Source organism: Grus americana, chromosome 1, assembly GCF_028858705.1.
Source record: "Grus americana isolate bGruAme1 chromosome 1, bGruAme1.mat, whole genome shotgun sequence".
Classification (NCBI taxonomy): domain Eukaryota; kingdom Metazoa; phylum Chordata; class Aves; order Gruiformes; family Gruidae; genus Grus; species Grus americana.
This window is the reverse complement of record NC_072852.1, coordinates 103603799-103616902: the sequence shown is the minus strand read 5'-3', so window position 1 is coordinate 103616902 and position 13104 is coordinate 103603799.

Below are 13104 nucleotides of genomic sequence, written 5' to 3'. Positions count from 1 at the left end.
TGAAACTGCTTGAAAAACCTGCATTTGCATATGAAATTAAGGCTTCTTTCAGAATAACTTGAACATCCTTGAAAATATCCCTCCTATATGAGTTCACTAAGCTGTTACACTTCCTTTTTAAAGTCATACCTCATAAAACTAGTATATTAATTACCTTGAATCCAACAGTAGGGAAAGGAAAATGCTATTGCCATTTTAAAAGACTGAAAAATCTCCTTGTAAGCCCTATATATTGCTAAATGCCTACTCACTGTTGTGGGCATCTTGTTGGTAAAATCGGCTTGCCTGGCAGGGACCCTCGGTTCCAAAGCTCTCTAATCCAGAGATAATGTTAAGAGCACTTATTGCTGAAATCTAGGTGTGGGTTTTGTTCTTCTAGAAACAATATTTTTTCCCATCACAAGATTTGACAGGAAAAGATATTCTAATCAAAAAGGTATTCATACTCTTCTCCCTCTCTTTCACAACATAAACATAGTATTATTTTTTTTTTCCTAAAAGAACATAAAATGTACATTAATACATCACAGCTAGGCTGGGCAAGATGGTCTTTGAATTTACCATAACCTACAGCTTTCCTAAACTTCAGCAATGCTAGCAACCTCTGTCAAGAGACAGCCAAACTAATTTTTCAGGAGTCAAAGGTCATGTTTGAGATGTGCAGGTAAATTTATAGTAAAGTTTGTGCATGCTCAAGAAACCACTTCTATTAGTGCCCACTAATCACTTTTTGCTGAACGTAAATCGAAAAAAGTTGCTACATTTCCAGCAGCATTTGAACCAACACTTTGTGCTTGCCAGTATTTTATCCACCAGACAACGCAGAGACCAGCTTTTAAAAATGTAAAAGATGCTAAATGATAAATTCGCCACCAGAGGGAGCATCTCCAGCCTCATAAATATAATCCAACCCAACAAAGAGTGAGCAAGAGAAATACACTTGAACATTAACAGATGCTAATGCAGGCAGTTGCAGGGGTCAAAGCACAATCCAGGTTTCACTCTGACCTTTGTATACATAGTCTAAGGTATGTGTGGGAAATAGGATTTCATTTCCTTTTTTCATTCCTGTAGAAGCAGAAAGATAGCATGTTGCATCACATGTTTATCTGTTACTAACACATCTCTTAAAATGTTTAGAGGCAGCACTACGATGAATGGTGCTTGTATATCAAAAAGCTATAAAGTAAACAACTGAGATTGCCGTGGCAACATCTTGGCTCCCCAATTAACATAAATCCTGGGTAAAATTCTGACAAATCCCAAAAGGGAAGAAGAGACGTGCGAAGGTGGCGAAGAGCACCCTCTTTGCCAAGGGAGATCTTGGGACAGCTGTGCACGAGAAGCAACTGGAATGATTACTGCACGTGCCCATCCCGCGGGTGAAGCGAGGCAGTTTAATCACCGCTGAAGGCACTATTGGCTGACGTTTATGACATTACAGCATAAATGTTAAATGCTGCAATTACATTTTACGCTGTTTATAATTCTTGTGTATTGCTTTAGTTTTCTGTTCTAATTCTCATATCTGGAGCTTCATTTTCTTTTTACAGACAAGGCTATCAGTTGCATTTTCACAAATGCTTCAGCCATTCAAGCTCCCCTGTAGAAAAGCCCAATACCAAATAGCATGGATGAGTTTATCGTTGTTCTCTCTGCCTTCCAAGAAAACCCCAAGTGCACTAGACAGCAATTCCACAAGGGGCTTTCTGGTTTTGCTGCTATAACTGGACACAAGCTTGATCTTGGGCTTTCCAGAATGTTTGGTTTTGTTACTATATAAGAGGTTACACAAACTCCTTTAATATTACTAGCAGTTATGTGTGCTGCCTGAAGACAGCATGATAGATGTCCTAAAGGACAGAAACCAATGGGGTTAAAAATTCTACAGGAAACTGGAATGTACCTGCACATAAGCTGAAGAGAACATAACAGTATGGGGCAATACGTAAAAAGCTTATTAATACAAGGTTTCTCCAGTCAACAAATAAATTAGAAGGCACAGAACAATATAAGTTAAGTTTCTGTCAAGACCGCTAGGAAGATAGTAAAAAATAATCCCTTACCCGTAATAAAAAGGTGAGCAAGAGAGATGTAGAGCATGAAAGCTCTCAGATCAAAGATTTATCCCTGGGAACAGCAATAAAACTAGCTACTGCAATTTAATTATGAAAGGGAAACGTCTCGGACAACAAATTTACAGTGAGGTTCCAACACACAAATTAAGATACAGTACTTTGTATCTTATAGAATTATCTCTACTCACCATAAATCAACAGAATACGAACGTCATGCAAAGCCTAGCAAAGCTAAACAGCTACCACTGCCTTCCTGAGGCTGCAAAGCAAGCCCTTAACACAGGAACTTTCCTTTTCTTTCAGAGGAAGAGGAACAGCCACACTTTTTTCTCCTGCCGTATTCTCAGATAATAAAGGAGTGCATATGAGAGAACTGCTGGCTTCTTCCCTTTTCAAAAAGTCAAGTTAAGGAAAATAACTATGACATAAAAAGCAAGAACACCTCAAAAATCTACAGACTATGCTGGAAGCTGCATAGGGTGGGTGGTGGGTTGCTGGTTTTTCTGTTTGTTTAGAATTTAGAAATGGAGCTTCAAGCTTTCACTCTAACCCTTAGTTTTTTATTCCATGAATAGCACAACTAAGAAGTACTGGATTTCAGAATTCTGCATAAAAATTTGGATTCATATCCACTCCTCTTGGACTTCTTCATAGGTGTTCTTAGGGAGTGTAAAATATAAATATGTGTGCGCTGAAGGAAATCTAAGGCTTTCTGGAAAACTTTTAAGAATGCAAAGGCCTGATGCTGCTCCCTGTTGACTTTAAGGAAAAATTCCATTAACTTCCATTGTGTCTTTGAAATGAGAGCTAAAATAAATAATAATTTGTTCATATATTACTGCTGATTTCCAGCAGCTTAGTCAATCAAAAAGGAAAAAAAAAACCCCACACTCTATACTTATAAATTAAACCCTACTTAAGCAAAGCATTGATGGGAAATGGCTAACAAACCCTAGCTTAATAAAGTAGGTATTTATTAAGAGGTTCTGATTTTGCAACCTTTCCTTGCACATAACCCAGCCTGAACAGAGCTTAAGCACTTCATGAAACCCGACCAGTTTTGAGCATATGCTTAAATTGTGTGTTGAGACGGGCCTTGGGGATGTCTAAATAGGATTTATTACAGAACAATACATTTATTTAGCATCTGCTGAAGAATGATTTCTGTCTGCCATGCAACACACTGTATTATGATACCGGAGAGGCTTTGGACGGTGCATTGGTTGTTTTCCCTCCATTTACATCCCTGCTGGATTTCCATCTTATTAAGTTTTCACATTAAACAATTCCCTAATCCAGTTTAAAGTGATGTAGTGCGAGTGGACAGCAAGCCAGTGACTTAAGCACCAAGTGAGGTGGGGTAAGGAAAGCAGAGCAGCTGTGCAGGATGTAACTGCACCACAACAGACTCATTTTTAGCTACTCTTTATATTCTGTAATTATTTCTTACGCCATCATTCTAATTACCCAGATAGATGTCCTCTGTTGACAAGCACCTATAATTATACAGCTTAATTAAAACATAACTGAAATACCTGTGGTGATAAAAATACCTCTAGGAAAAAAAATAAAAAGCCTTGAGTATAAAGGAAGCTCACTTTACATTTGCTACTAGACCCTGTGTCTGCCTTCTTGCACCCTCATAGCAGACTTTGCCTTGGTGCTCTGCAAGGTAGGCATGTATTTGTACTCAGCCACTATAAGGAATTTGGAATAATACTGCTATTTGCTTATTAGAAAATAAAACCCAGTTCCAGACCTTACTAGCATTTTATTTACTCACATACGCTTGTGCAAAATCAGTCAACAGCTGGTGAAACCAAGCAATTCAGAGCAGTAGAACTTCAGAGATGCTTTGCGCAAGGTACGTACTGGTTACCAGGGGAGGACAATTGTGGAGAAGCTGGCCTAGGGCTGTCCAAAGTACTCAGGCTGATAAGCATCTTTCTGCCATGGCTGACCTTTCAGAAAACAGGCTATATACTAAGAGCAGTTAACACCTTTCAGGATAAAATAATAAATACTAAAACTCAAAAGCAACCTTTATATCTTCCTAAAGTGACATCCTATTGTCCAGGTAGCTGGGACTACTGCGAAAGAAAAATGGTGAGCTATCTGTGAACACAGGGAGGCGATGCTTCCCCTCAGCCCCGGCGAGAGCACATCAGGAGCGCTGTGTCCAGCTCTGTGCTCCCCAGTACACGACAGGGACATACTGGAGCAAGTCCAGCAAAGGGCCAGAAAGATGACTAAGGAACTGGTGCATGTCTCATACATGCGAAAGCTGGGATTATTTAGCCTGGAGAAGGCTCAAGTGGGATCTTATCAATACGTATAAATGAGGGGGGGGGGGGGCTGAAATGACGCAGGCAGACACTTCTCAGTGGTGCCTGGTGAAAAGACAAGAGACAATCGGCACAGTTTGAAATATAGGAAATTCCATTTTGAACACAAGGAAAAAACCCCTTCTTTATTGCAAGGGTGGTAGCACATACAGTGTAGCCTCAGCAGTCTTTCTCTTTCACAGTAGCTAATCAAAGCGGGATGTCCACGCTGTACAGCATTTATTCCTTCAAAACCACATAATAGTTCCTTTAAACTCTACGTTGCTCTTTCCTTATGACTTTTCTCTTTCTTTTCTCTGTGTCCAGGTCTTATTCCTGACACTTTCTCAGTAATGTCTCATTCTGAAAATTTCATTAGCAATTCAGAAAAATTCAGATAATACAAGAGACCATAGCTTCTATAAGTCATCATTTTTATCCTTTGATGGTGTTTTCTACAGAGGCATCTTAAAGTCACAGAACTATCAAAGCTTACTATAAATTTGAGAAAAGAGAATGGTAGAGTTTCCATAAAATAGTGCAGTATACTTTTTATGCAGTTTAGCTTGTTCCATCAATTTTCAAACTGCTTTTTAGCTCTCCACGATTGTATGCATCTGTTAAACTGAGAGGATCACACGCAGTGCCTTTTCTACTTAAATTATTCAAATTCAGGCTAGAATTATAAACCCCTCAAAAATCAAGAGTCATTTAATACACTAGCAGGAACATTATAGGTTAAATTTATGAATATGTATCCTTATAATTTGTTTCATTGCACATGTAGGCATGCACAGATTTTAAGTACTATTATAAGGCATTAAGAATTTAAATGAAATATTAATTAGAAAGAAATTACGGAATTTAGCAGCAGAGAGATCCGGACAACAGTTTGCTCAAGATTTGTTTCTAAGCCACAAGAGAAAAGGAGACAGTGCCATCTGTTGGTCAATTTAAAATGGACATCATTTAACGGAGGTTTGCGGTCTAAGGTATTATCTATTACGCTTAATGTAACGTCAGCGAGATATTACACTTTTTAGCCACCTGAATAGTCCTAATAGCGAACCACGCTGTGCTCAGTTCACAGCGGTGTGTGCAGAGCACAGTGGGGCCACGACACCCCAACACAGAGACGGGGAATTGAAGTTCTGCTCAATCACGCACGGTTGACCTTAAGGACCTTTTACCAGTGGATTTGTGGATTGATACCCCACGTATAGCACGTCCTGGAAGACAGTTGGTCAGAGTGGGGCTTTGTTACTGTTTTAGGCCACTTGAAGCAAATGCCCTGATCGTCCCTGCTAGCTGCACACATGTTCAGATGGTTGAACGGTGCACAAGAACTAGATTGCTGTTGGCGATGTGCTCCAGGTACACCCATAGCACACTCCAGGGGTTAACAGAGTGGAAAAATTCTGAACTGTTGAGCAGGACATAGAACCATGAAGTCCTCCAGTATGTTCGCAGCTTGCACAATGCAACAGACTGCTCTCCAACTGCTGAGAGCTCACACGACTTCCCAAAGTACTACTTATGCTATGTAAAAACTCAGATGGCACCCAGGTCGTTACAGTTGGCCTCTGATGGGCCACAGTAGCACATTTCAAATACAGACAGAGGTTCCTGAAATGGCATCTGACGATGCTGCAGCACTGGTGCCACCTCACAGGAAACATGATTGACTGTGCCCCTCTGCCTTAAAGTTCCACATGCACTGCTGTTCTCCTCACATCCCAAGGACTATGTGGTCCCCCGGTACATTGCCCAGGCCCACATCTTCCTGCCCACTGAGGACACAGGAGTCTCTTGACAAGGACTTCCAGACTGCTAATGTCCACCAGACAACAGAACATCTAGGATGGAGAGAATCATTTTGGGGTGTGGTAGAATAGTCGCCAAAGCCTGAGAAGGAAGAAACATTTTGCCAGACAGCACTTCTATTTGCCCAGTGACAAGACTCAGCATCAGAAGGTGGTTGAGTAGTAGGCACCATGGTGCCATTTATAAAGATGCAGGGACAGAAGTATGGCAAGATCACAAGGAGGAACAGAAATAAAACTTGTTTTGTAGGGGCATACAACCCACAAGCATACATATATCTACATACACACACCCTTACAGACAAATATTATTTCTCTATGAATCCTCACACAGGAATTAAAAGATTAAATAGCTAATGAATATGCTGGCAGCAAGTAGGAGCAGTAATAGGCTTAGACAGGAAGCTGAGCAACAACATGATATGAAGACAGAGTGAGGGTCTTTCAAGGATTTAACGTCAAGGACATCGCTTTTGAAATATATTTACATATTTAGATTTACTTTGGGTTTCTGGTCCCTTTTTTCACTCAGCTAATTTTTGCAGCTAAGCCAGTGACCAAGGAGGTGGGGGGTAGTAGGGGAATGAAATAGATATTAACAGATTATGAATTTCATGTCCACTCACAAAAAAAAAGCAGATTTATGCTAAAGACCAATAATGTGACTATTAGTAAGCTTGTCCATATATAATGGAGTCCTTGCAGGGAAAGGGGGAGGAAACCTCTCTATAAAACTTCCTCTTCACTACATACATTTTGGGTTGAGAATTAAAAACATTGTCATATCTCAGGATTATTTACTCCATATCCATATGATCTTTTGCACATGAAACTGCCAATGCAGTCTGTTGTGACAAAGTGTTTATTCCAGACCGCGAAAGAGAGTACAGCAGCACGTTATGCTCCATAACAGCTTTTGGCCAGATCTAAGGACATAAATGACTATAAAAATTATTTGCATATTTTCACTGAATTCAGTTCACTTTCAATAAGGATCTGACTTTTTACATTTGCCATAGCAAAGACCCGCTCTGTTACTAAATAAATATGTCTTTTTTTGATATATTTAAATAAGGAGTAGCATAACTGGGCAGGGGGGGCGAGGGGGAAGGAGCTTTGGGCAATTGGTTTTTCCGAACTGTTTGCTGATATAATTGGTAAATGTATTGAGAATGCTGCCAATCACCTTAATAGATGCAAAAATCTTATATACTTCCAGAGAGACAGAGGTGCTCCTGAGGGACAGCAGGAGACAGCTACCCTGTACTTGATAAGAAATTTCCATTGGAAAGGAATTTCAGAATACAGCATAATTTCATTAATACTCCATGCCTTCTCCAAATCATTCTACTGCACCTGCTAATTATTACAAAATAAATCTTTTTTTTTTCCTATTACACAGGAAAACATTAAACACAAAACCTCTCTGAAAAAAAACCCAAACACTTTAAGCATTTTGTAGTGTGAAAACTTTCCTGAGGCAGAGACAAACAAGCACAGCAGTCAAAAAACCAACCAAACCACCAAAAAAACACCCCAGTAGTAAAAGACATGACTGTATTATTTCACTACTTCTTTACGAATATTCTCTCAGATTTGTGGTGTAAGACTATTTCAAATCTTTGTTTGATATTTGCTTCTCCAGTGCCTACAGGACACTTTGTCACCAACTGTAGAAACACCCTATCTTTTCTTGCATCTCTGCATATACTGAAACCTGAGATACAAGGGTCAAGTCATGTTACAGATATTATTGCAGTACTTTGTACTGACTAAGAATCATGGAAATTTTAAGAGGTGCTTTTTTCCTTTTAAACTTCACTGAAGCAAAAAACCTTGAATTTAAAAAAGCCTGTTATGTACCTACATAAAATGATCGAGCAATCAATCTCATACAGATTCACTGCTTTTGCCACACAGTTTGCCTCCACTTACCATTTGGATTTCACCAGCTGATACACTTGGATTAGTCTTCTCTGGCTAAGTACCAAAGAGAAGGAATAAACATCGCAAAGAAACAGACCTTCCCCCATTACTGGTACATTTTCCAAAACACATACTATAGAAAACAGGGAAGGAAATGGATAATTTGCTGATCGCATACAGCTCAAACAGTAGGAGTTGAATCCAGTAAAATGGCAATGTAGAACCTTGCATAGAATAACTGCTAATTTTCAGAAGGCAGGCGGCTCACTACGTATATGTAGCTCAGTCCTGACTTAAATGATAGTTTTCTCTAAGCCCTACTGACAGTTAGTCCAAGCCGCATTCATCAGTAAAAGCAAGCCATGGCACACACTGCTCTTTATTCAGCTTCTGTAATCCTGTCTCAAGCCTTTGGCGCACATCAAGAAGAGGAGTGCATTTATATGCCAGCCTGACACGTCGTACAGTAAAACATCGTACTGAGCTGCCATTCTTCATAGAAAAAAAATGAAACACAAGATTTACTACTGCTGTCCTCAGTGAACTTGAAGAGCAATCACAACAGCGGGTGGTTAACTATTTTGACTTAGCCGTTATCTAATAAACTCACAGAAAAAACACTTTGCATATCTAAATCTTCATTATAATGGCGCTGCGTAAAACTGCAGAGCAAAGCAGGGCTCCAGTCTTTGATAGCTGAAAATGCCTGGCCAGAGAAGTTAGCAAGGATCACAGAAGTTAGCAAGGATCACAGAAGTTAGCAAGGATCACGCAAATCTGAGGCAAATAACAGGCTATGTATTTGATTTCTGCCAACAGCAAGCCTGACAACTGCAGACTAACACATTTCTGAGCGCAGACAGAAGGTGCTTGGCTACAAGTGAACAAAATGGCAAACGCACATATATAAAAAGAGACCCATAGAAGATGATCCTCCCTCTCCAAAGGTAGTTTGAATGCCATCAGCTTAGTTTAAATTTTAATTAGATTTTACTGTAACAAACACCATAGACTGTGCTACAGCAGCATACATGAGTGCTGCTGCCAAGACTGCTAATAAAATATTACGTCTCTTGACAATTTAGATAATCACAAATCTGCCCTTTCCTTTCAGCCAAAAACCATTCTTAAATTTCAGAGTAATAGGTTGTTTTAGGTGGATGAAATAGTCAAGATAATTGCAGAAACAGCTCATTTCTCTCACAGATGAAAAAAAACAAAACAAAACAACAACAACAAAAAAACCCAAAACCCCAAAACAACGACCATCCCTCAACCACAAAATCCTATTTATTGTTTCTTAGGACGTTTGCACAACTTTTGGAATGCAGCTTTATGATGTTGTGGTTTGGTTTTTTTGGTGTTTTTTTTGACCATGCCATTACATCCTTTCACACAGTCTTTTGAAACATGTGCACGTTAGATAATTTTGTGCTCTACATAGAATATTTATGTAAGATATTAACTGCAAGTCATAAATTAATAATGGTAGACTGTAACACCAAGAGCCAAAAAGCAGCCCTCACAACATACTATCTTCTCAAAGAAGTTAATGACACCCTTTTATACAAGACATCAACCTATCAGAGATGATATTTTTATCCTGAAAAAGATTGTTTAGAACACCTATGGGGTTGTTTATACATTCAGCTTTGTCAGTGTGATGATACGCTCTGTACAGGATACCTGAATGAAAAAGGGAATTAATTTGGATGTGTTACCCTGTCATAAAACTGGACCTTGTGCCTTTCTTTATGGCAAGGAGAAATTTTGTTTCAGATTCATATATCTGCATTGAAATAGTTTTATTTTGCAAATTTTCTGAAGTTCTAATTCTTCATACAGATCCTTCATATAAGGCAAATGCTTTCCAGGTAATATTGGCTATTTTTATGTCTCTTCTTCAAAGTAAATATTTTTGTTGTCCCCTAAATGCCAAAGTGATGTACTCTTGTTTCAGATATTTAAGAAAATTTACATCTAGGTGCAAGGTGTCACATAAACTGCTTGATGTAACATATCAACACTAAGGATATTTTGTATGCTAATGAGAAGGGGTTTTTTGGTAATATAATCAGTTTAAATGGCAGATGACATCACAATACAAAACACTGATTAACTGGTTAAATTTAGAACTATTTTAGTTTAAAGACTAATATTTTTTCAAATAGAAAAAGCTTGGTTTATTTTATTGAACAAATATAGCAAAAGAGGAGTTGCTTTTGGCTTGTTTTGAAGTTTTTTTTATTCATCATATCAACACTTTTCTGGAGCTGAGTTAATATTTCAGGTGAGGTAAAACTTTAAAGATGTTCTTACATCTTCCTGACCCAAAGACAAGAGCAAAGGAAGTAGAAAGTTGAAGGGCTGTGACCTTCCTGCATGTTCTTGTGCTGGAGCCACCAGTAAAACCATCCTATGAATACCTTTGAGCCAAAGAAAACAGTGGTACTTGAACTGAAGCAGTATTGAAAGAAATGGTCTTCCACCTCCCAGGAGACCTTGAATCAGAAGAATATATATTTGTCTCAACAGACATTTCTGCTATGACTAATAATTCAGGGTCAATCGTGAGATGGAGTTTCTAGAAGCACAAGAGATTTATTTATTTATCAGCCATTTTTATTTTAAGCAAACTGAAGTTCTATTAAAACTTAAAATGCTAGCACATTGTCCTGGCACAGACCAGATTGCTCAGGCTATGTTTCCTGGAACAGATATGTGAATTGACCTTGTTAAAGGACAAAAAATAATGGAATTTATTTTGAATGCAAGTGTGTTAATACTGGTTGGTTGTTTCAGTATGAGACTCTGAGGAACAGCTTTTAAGCAACGAAGTTTAAATACTTTTGTTTGGTTTGCAGGCTGTAATTAAGATCACTACCTTTTCCCATTGACGCACTCTATTACTGATAGAAGTGAATTCACTAACACTTAAATAGAAATTCCTTTGCCAACTCATAAGTTGATTTAGTTACCCTTAATATACTTCTACAGAGTAGAGTACAGCTTGGTCTTGTTTTACTTCAGTGAGAGTATTCCCTCAGATACATGCATTTTGCACTGATATGAACAGGAACATTTTAGCATTTGTCAGCTACACTTTGCTGAGATGATTAATAACTTTTAGAACCACACTTGGGGCTGATAGATGGCTACACAGATCTTCTTTTCTTTAGTGGGATGGAAAAAACTAAGAATTACCCACTAAAAAGCTTGGGAGCATTGACTGAATAAAACCAGAAGACTGTGAGCAAGTAAGAATAAGCAGACAGGAATACAATAAAACTCAAACGTCATACAAATAGTTTTTGTGACTATATTTAGCAAAAGAGTACCAAGAATACTCCATTTTTTCCTGCAAGAGTTCCCGTTATTCCTGTCTCAGTGTTAATGCCCTTTTAGGGGTGTTGATAACTTTGATATCAAAATCTTTTTGATATCCAAAAAGCCAAATTAAAAAATTTGTGAATTCACTGTTTTTCAGTTGGCTATGGAAGTTCAAGACAAATGAAATTTAGGATTTCTTCATTTACAGAAGATTTTTTTTAAATAAAATATTAAAAAAAAACCACCAACAAACCAAATCCTGACCATTTTCCAGATCTCCTCATTTATAGAGGATTCACTAAGTAACCAGAGGACAAAATTCTCTTCCAACTTCCACCAATCTAAATTAGGACAGCTGAAATTAAACTGAATGACAGCATTGTAAGAATAACGTAAATGACAAAAGAGTGTCAATTTTATTGCCTAGAGCTTTCAGAAAACTGTAGGGGATACAAGAAAAACAAATATGCGAAAAGCCTTGCATAATCCTTCATTTTCCCACCAGCCAAGGGTGCAATCTCAGCAGTGCTCTGAAGGGTGTGAGCTGTGCATCATTTATCACTCCAGCATTTTAGAAAATCCATACATCTTGAAACATGCGATATCTCAGATGCTAGTGATTAGCACAGATGACTGTTTTGTCCTGATCTCTGTGAGCATTAAAATGTGCATTTGTCTAAGAAGGCTAACTCTAGGCAGATAACTCACTCTCAAGCTGGGTGAAGGTAGCACAAGGGTTAAGAAAAAAGTTTAACAGCCATGTTATATTGGAGCAATCATTGTAATGCCAGTGCTCTGGGCAATGACAATCTGTTAGCTCTTTTCTAAACCCCGTACAAGCATTTGTAATGCAAATGTTAGCGCACTGAATATATGGCACTGTTTCTACACTCATTCATACCAGGGAGGAGGAAGAATCATGTGGCCCCATGCTCCCATGCAGCAGATTGCTCTCTTTAGCTCTTGTTTACTTCCCTGTGTTTTCTCTAATCTAGTTTTAAATGTCATTAAGCAGTGAGATTGTTGTTCAGGACTGGTTATAGTATTCGTTAGCCTTGTGTCTCCTTCCCAGCATACAGCGGATTGATGTATACAGCAAACAGGCTCAATTCCCCTTTGACGTGATTTTTTTAATGTGGTTTTGTTGAGCTGCATTGGTGACATCCTGAGTTTAGCGCTCTATAAACAATCTACCTTTTTAGAAAATGGGAACAGGAACAGTGGTCAAGTGTTCTGAGAAATTTATGGCTCAATTTCCTTGAAATCTGTACACTTGGTAAAATACTCAGAAAAATCGGGAAACTAAGTCTCCGATTGAAAAAGGTTCTTGGAACCTAATTTCTTGGAAGAAATTAGTAGAGACAAATATATGACAAACTGAGAGTATCTTAGCTTCATTCAACAGTTTAAACAAGATTTGAGAGCCAAAAACACAAATGAAAACCTGAATTTTCAATTTATTTTTCCTTCTATTCAAACCCATATGTGAAAAAAACTAGAAACCCACCAGACATTAAGGAAACAACTAAGTTCTGCCAAGGTAGACACCTCTGTCAAAGCAGTAGGTATGAAATGGAATTTTAGGGGTTTTTGGCACCTGTGCTGAGATACAGTAGAGTTCAC